The sequence below is a fragment of the Notothenia coriiceps genome, unplaced genomic scaffold (assembly GCF_000735185.1).
Source record: "Notothenia coriiceps isolate Sejong01 unplaced genomic scaffold, NC01 NC01_scaffold00029160, whole genome shotgun sequence".
Lineage (NCBI taxonomy): Eukaryota > Metazoa > Chordata > Actinopteri > Perciformes > Nototheniidae > Notothenia > Notothenia coriiceps.
Window position 1 is genome coordinate 123,396 of NW_011361861.1, and position 6,000 is coordinate 129,395.

The following is a 6,000-nucleotide window of genomic DNA, read 5'->3' on the forward strand; positions in this document are numbered from 1 at the left end:
GCCCAGTTGGGCAAGTGCCCAGAAATAAATTCCCGACTACTATTTCTCACCCTGTGACGCTGTTATCCTTCCTCTGCTATCAGCCCACTCTCCACTTTCTTACGTCTTTTTAACAAAAACGACATTGCCTGCCAGCTCAGAGTTAGTCAGAAAATAGTGTGGGGCGTTTGTGGGGGATGTTACTTTGAAATACAAAGCAAATAAAAGCATCAGTTAGCCTTTAGATAAACAGGGGGAATCATTTTCCACAAGGTGTATACCATTTGTCACCTTTTTTAGAAAGGTGAGTGTGTGTGCACTTAAAGAACATGGTTTATGTACAATGCCAAGTTTTGTTTGTACAAAAAAAAAGTACCTTTCAGTGCCTTCTGCTTGCTTTTGCAACACACTCTCACTCCATAATCGTCAAGGAGCGACGTTTGGTCAGGGTCCCGTGGCGTGCAGTTGTGACGCTCCTAGGCTCCTTCAGCTTCATAAAGGGACGCAAATAGCTTTCAACTGATTGCAATGTATTCCCATCTGCGGCGGGATTTGACGCTCATGGAAGCACGGAATTCGTTTGTGTCGGCTGCCCTTAAAAGGCAATGTGAGCGTCCATTCCCATTGGATAACGGAGAATTGTACACCAGGAAGTAAGTATTCCCCTTACTGTCGATTGATTTTACAGTGATATCTGCACTATTCATCGACTAAAAAACACCAGATTATCCTTGTTAATTACACAACATTGATTGGTTTAAATTGTGTGCAATGCTTTTGTATTTTTCCCCTTCGATTCGGAGAAAAAAATATTTTTTCGGAGTAAAGGATGGCAGAAGACACTACACTACCCAGAATCCCCAGCTATCGTTTATGACTACACCATGTGCTCTGTTTGACAAACCCCGTTTTTTTTCACCATTCATTCCAATGGCTGGCGTCTATGTCACGTGATCTTCAAATTTCTCCCTGCAGAAAAAAAAAACATGGCCGATCTTCGTTTTATTCTCGGTGGAAAATGCCTATTTTAAAGTTAGTTTGGCCTTTAAAATGCGTTTTGTTGTCATTTGATGCAAGAAATATGAGTTGTTATTTCAGATTATGTGTGCAGTGGATGTACATGATCTTTAGTTTGCTAGTTATTACGAAGATTACTTCAGGAAATTGCGTCCTTAAACGTTTTCATTGTTACCAAGGTGGTTGCTAGGGACGCTGCTATCGATATTATTTCTGTTATGTTGTGTAACTGTCTTCACTTTCTGTATTCATTTGTTCCCACGTTGTATTTTTTGGTTACTACCTTTTTATGTGCAACATTTAGAGGCGGAACAAATCTGCTGTGTTTTCTGTTACACCTGTTTAATCGACGCACTGGATAGTTGCAAAGGCAGAGCAACGCAGGAAAACTACGGAAACCGGGGCTTTTAGATTAACATTAACATGCTTATTGTAGTTGTAAGTGCACTGCCTTGCGGCCTGTAGCACCGTCCTTGATGGAGCATATGTGTGGGCTGGACCTGTATTTTACAGGAAAGGAGTAAGCAGAGAGTAGGTAGTTGTCGATTCTTGTTCTGTTTTCTGTGACTATCTGCCTCACCCTCTCAGACTTTGAGTTGCGCGCGCTACTAAAGAGACGTGTTACCATGGAAACCAAACAATGGTGTAGCTGTATTAAAGTCTGTGTGGAAACAGTCGTGTGTAAATCTGATTTTGTCAGAAATCGGGAGAAATGCGGGAGAAATATGACCCCGGGAGGAAACCGGGAGAGGGCAATGAAATCGGGAGTCTCCCGCGAAAATCGGGAGGGTTGACAAGTATGGTCGCAGAGAAGACACCTGTGAAGCAGTTACAAAGACAATCATTGAGACTGCAAGAGAACGAATGGACACAAGAAAGGACAAAAGTCATGAAGAAGAAGAAATTGGTAAAAAACCAGACAGAGTCTATGCAAATCTGTTGCCTCTGTTAAGAGAAGTAATGGCTCTCATGTCACCAGGTCCTCGACTCATTCTCGTAGCAACTCGAGAGCCACATCAAGAAGTTCATTCCTCTCTTCTATCAAAAGACAAGATAAATAAAATATACTGCTGTTTCTGGTTTAGTTTACGACGGATATATTTAGTTATTGTTTTGATATTTGTAAAACAAAAGCGATGGTAAAAACCCACAGCAACACAGAAAAGATTTTCTTAACATGACCCAGCGGTCTAATAGTTAATAAAAAACAATCATATCAAAACAAAATATTACTACTAACTTTATTGTGAAATTCAAACTGAACGGTAAAAGAATCGTTCCCGGTCTATTCTGAGCCCGATCTCTGTAGATAAATAAAAATAAAGAACTACGACAGATGTGTAATATATTTAATGCAGCCGAACCATTTATTACAATGCATTCATGTGATGACTTTCAAAGAGTAAAGCAAGCACTGCTGAATAAAGTATGATTTTATCTTTTTCATATGGAATGCAGTTGGAGGTCAACCAATCACAGAGCTTGAGAACTAATCACGGGGTTTGTCAAACAGAGCACATGGTGTAGTCCTAAACGATAGCTGGGGATTCTGTGTAGTGTCTTCTGCCATCCTTTACTCCGAAAAAATATTTGTTTCTCCGAATCGAAGGGGAAAAATACAAAAGCATTGCACACAATTTAAACCAATCAATGTTGTGTAATTAACAAGGATAATCTGGTGTTTTGTAGTCGATGAGTAGTGGAGATATCACTGTAAAATCAATCGACAGTAAGGGGAATACTTACTTCCTGGTGTACAATTCTCCGTTATCCAATGGGAATGGAACATTGCCTTTAAGGGCAGCCGACACAAACGAATGCCGTGCTTCCATGAGCGTCAAATCCCGCCGCAGATGGGAATACATTGCAATCAGTTGAAAGCTATTTGCGTCCCTTTATGAAGCTGAAGGAGCCTAGGAGCGTCACAACTGCACGCCACGGGACCCTGACCAAACGTCGCTCCTGGACGATTATGGAGTGAGAGTGTGTTGCCCTTTGTTAAAGCTTTCAACTTTCCGGTACCAATGTGTCATACGTGATTACAGCTTTTGGAATATTGAAAAAACTTGATGTCAACTGAGGCAGGCTACTTTCATGCAAATCAGAAAACGATTTAAGTTTTTTTTAAAGTAAACAATTTCACAATTCAATGTGTTTTTATGAGAACAATTGACTGAATGACTTTCTTTCAAGGAATAACACAAGCTTTTTGTATCTATAGAAATACATCTCTATAGAAATAAAAGAGGCAGCTGAAAGCATGTGGAGCTCCATATAACAAAGAGACAACAGACAGGCATCTAAACTTTACAACCCCACAAACAATGTTATATTACACCAGTAAAGTCATCTCTAACAGGGTTTAACTGATTATATTTGATCTATCAGATTTGCTTTTCATTTCATCATCCATCCCTGTTATGTGCAAAACCAAGTCCTCCGAAAAGCCACCTTCTCTCTGTGAAGCTGCGTGTCTCATTAACGGAGTCACAGTTGAAAGCCCCTTACTTTAAAGATGGTGATTCAAGAGGAGATTGTAATAACAGGGTCAAGGTTAAGGCAAAGTGTGATAGCTGCTGATAATGAGTCTGAAAGCATTAATGAGAGGCGCCTAGGACTACTCCCATCTGATGAGTCTCAGCTGGTCGCCTCCAGTCCAGTTTGGGTTTTCTAAAGGCCAATTGAACATGTGGTGCCATGATGCTCCAAACGATCACTTCTGAGTCGTGACTGATGGATTCAGTATTGAGTAGTCAGACTTTTTCTGACCCTACTGTCAACATTATACAGTAAATATTGTTCTACTAATAAAAAGAATGCCTCCATTTAGTGAGAAATATAAAAAATACATATTATATCACACTGATTTAAGGGGTTTGAAAAGTCAATTTGTGGTTTGCCTTGGGTGGTAATAGAATTTCCTCCAGTATATAATATTTAAATGTACCTCCGATCATGAATTCTCCTTTCTCTTTTAGAAGTGTAGCCTATGCTACAGTACTTTGAGGATATTTGATTTCAACCTCACAGCCAATTGCTTTCAATCCACTGACATTTTCATTGCATTGTTGTAGCCAGCAGCTCATGGAAGATTCATTATTTAACGAACAGTTTAAGCAACAGGTAGGAACCTTCAGATACAGTATTCCTTTTTATAAATCTTACGTTTCCAAGCTATAACAGTGTTTGTGTTTCAATTGTTCTTAAATTAGGCTCATTAGTTAAAAATCATTTTTATCCGTCTGATTCTCTTGAGATTGGCACATTTAATACGGCAAATTAATTCAGGATTATGGCATTTAACAACATGTCCCCAATATTTTGCACATGTAGGATAATGAGTCATGTATCTTTTTTTTTAAATAATTGATATTGACAGGCATTTGAACCTTCTGTAAAAGACTCTCTGGTTCAAATGGATTTGTTGATGGGAAGTTGATTCACCCGTGCCCAACAGTCATGAGCTTGTGAACTCTGAGGATTGATTTTAGACGGAGGCTTTGCTGATCGCCTGGACTCTCCTGATTGGCCTTTAGCTCCACTAAACGCTCCCTCAGGGGGGCTTGGTCTGATGGGAAATGAAGCCATTTTAAGGCCTATTGGCTGTAAAACTCCCATCCTAGAGAGAAGCCTGGGACCATTTTGTACACAATGAGCAAGCTCTCGATAGCACACCACTATCATAAAGAGAGAGGCGGAGAAAAGGGAGGAACTGGACTGAGATAAGGAGTTAGAAAGAAAGGAGGAATCTAAAAACAGATTTACAATATAAGAAAAATAATTCTGAATTCTGATACATAATGACGACTGGTGACGTAGTTCTGTAGGCAAACCCATACGTTAGCATCGCTCGGGGTCCCTCAATAAAAAGCATGATGTTTCTATTGGACTGCAGAATATTGAAGGAAATAAGCTCTGCGGCAAACACACATTTATGATACCAACACAGTTTGTTAAGGAGGATACTTACCTCGTTATAACATTACTTTTTACATTTTGAACTGTAAATGCGATAGTCAGAAGAAAAAGCTACCACTGGGCTAAAAACTGACTGCATCACAGTCACATAGCTACTCATCAACACCGCTAAGCTAAAGGTGTACTTTAGTTCGCCGTGATGACATTTAGTAGTCTTATCTGATTAGTTGTGAGCAACCGATGTTTTTAAGACACATAGAAGCTTCCAACATTCAGCAGTGGGGTAATTACTGAAGTATTTTATGTTGTAGAACAAAAGGTGAAAATCTCTTAGGCTTGTGTAAACTACATCCCTTATTCCAGTCATCAACCACAAGCACGTCAAACACCATTGACTTTGAGACAATGTAAATAGAAGTGGCAGAATGCAAACTAATGTGCAGGTTTTAGGACTCATTCCTGCACCACTCTTTGTGTCACATGCTTTATAATTGACTTATTATAAAAGAAAATGTGTATGAGAGCATATACTGGATGGTACCATTAATTGTGTATGTGTATGGTGGGGGTGGTACTTTATACAGTAGTAGTTTATGAGGCAATTATGTATGAAAGGCAAGATAGGATCATTAACATAAAGACAAACCTCACGGGCATCAAGTGCATCCTTGATCATGAAAACAAGGAGCAGGCACAATAAAATGCGCAGACTGCAAAACCGCTTTCTCGTACTCAGTGGATCGCTTTTTGACCTCTGTCTGTGTGTGTGTGTGTGTGTGTGTGTGTGTGTGTGTGTGTGTGTGTGTGTGTGTGTGTGTGTGTGTGTGTGTGTGTGTGTTTATACATCCTCCTCACCTACAAACAACTTCAGCACAACCAGGCAAGTGTACTACATCAGCACAAAATGTGGATCACCCCAACCAAGAGCAATCTATCATACCATACATTTGACCAGATCCAGGGTGAAGTGTGTCCATGTTAAAACAACTGTAAAAGAAAACTGAAAATATACGTGCACAGGAATCTGGTCTCGTGAAATTGTTGTACCTGTTTCAATGCAAACAATGAGACTGACCAAGGCACACG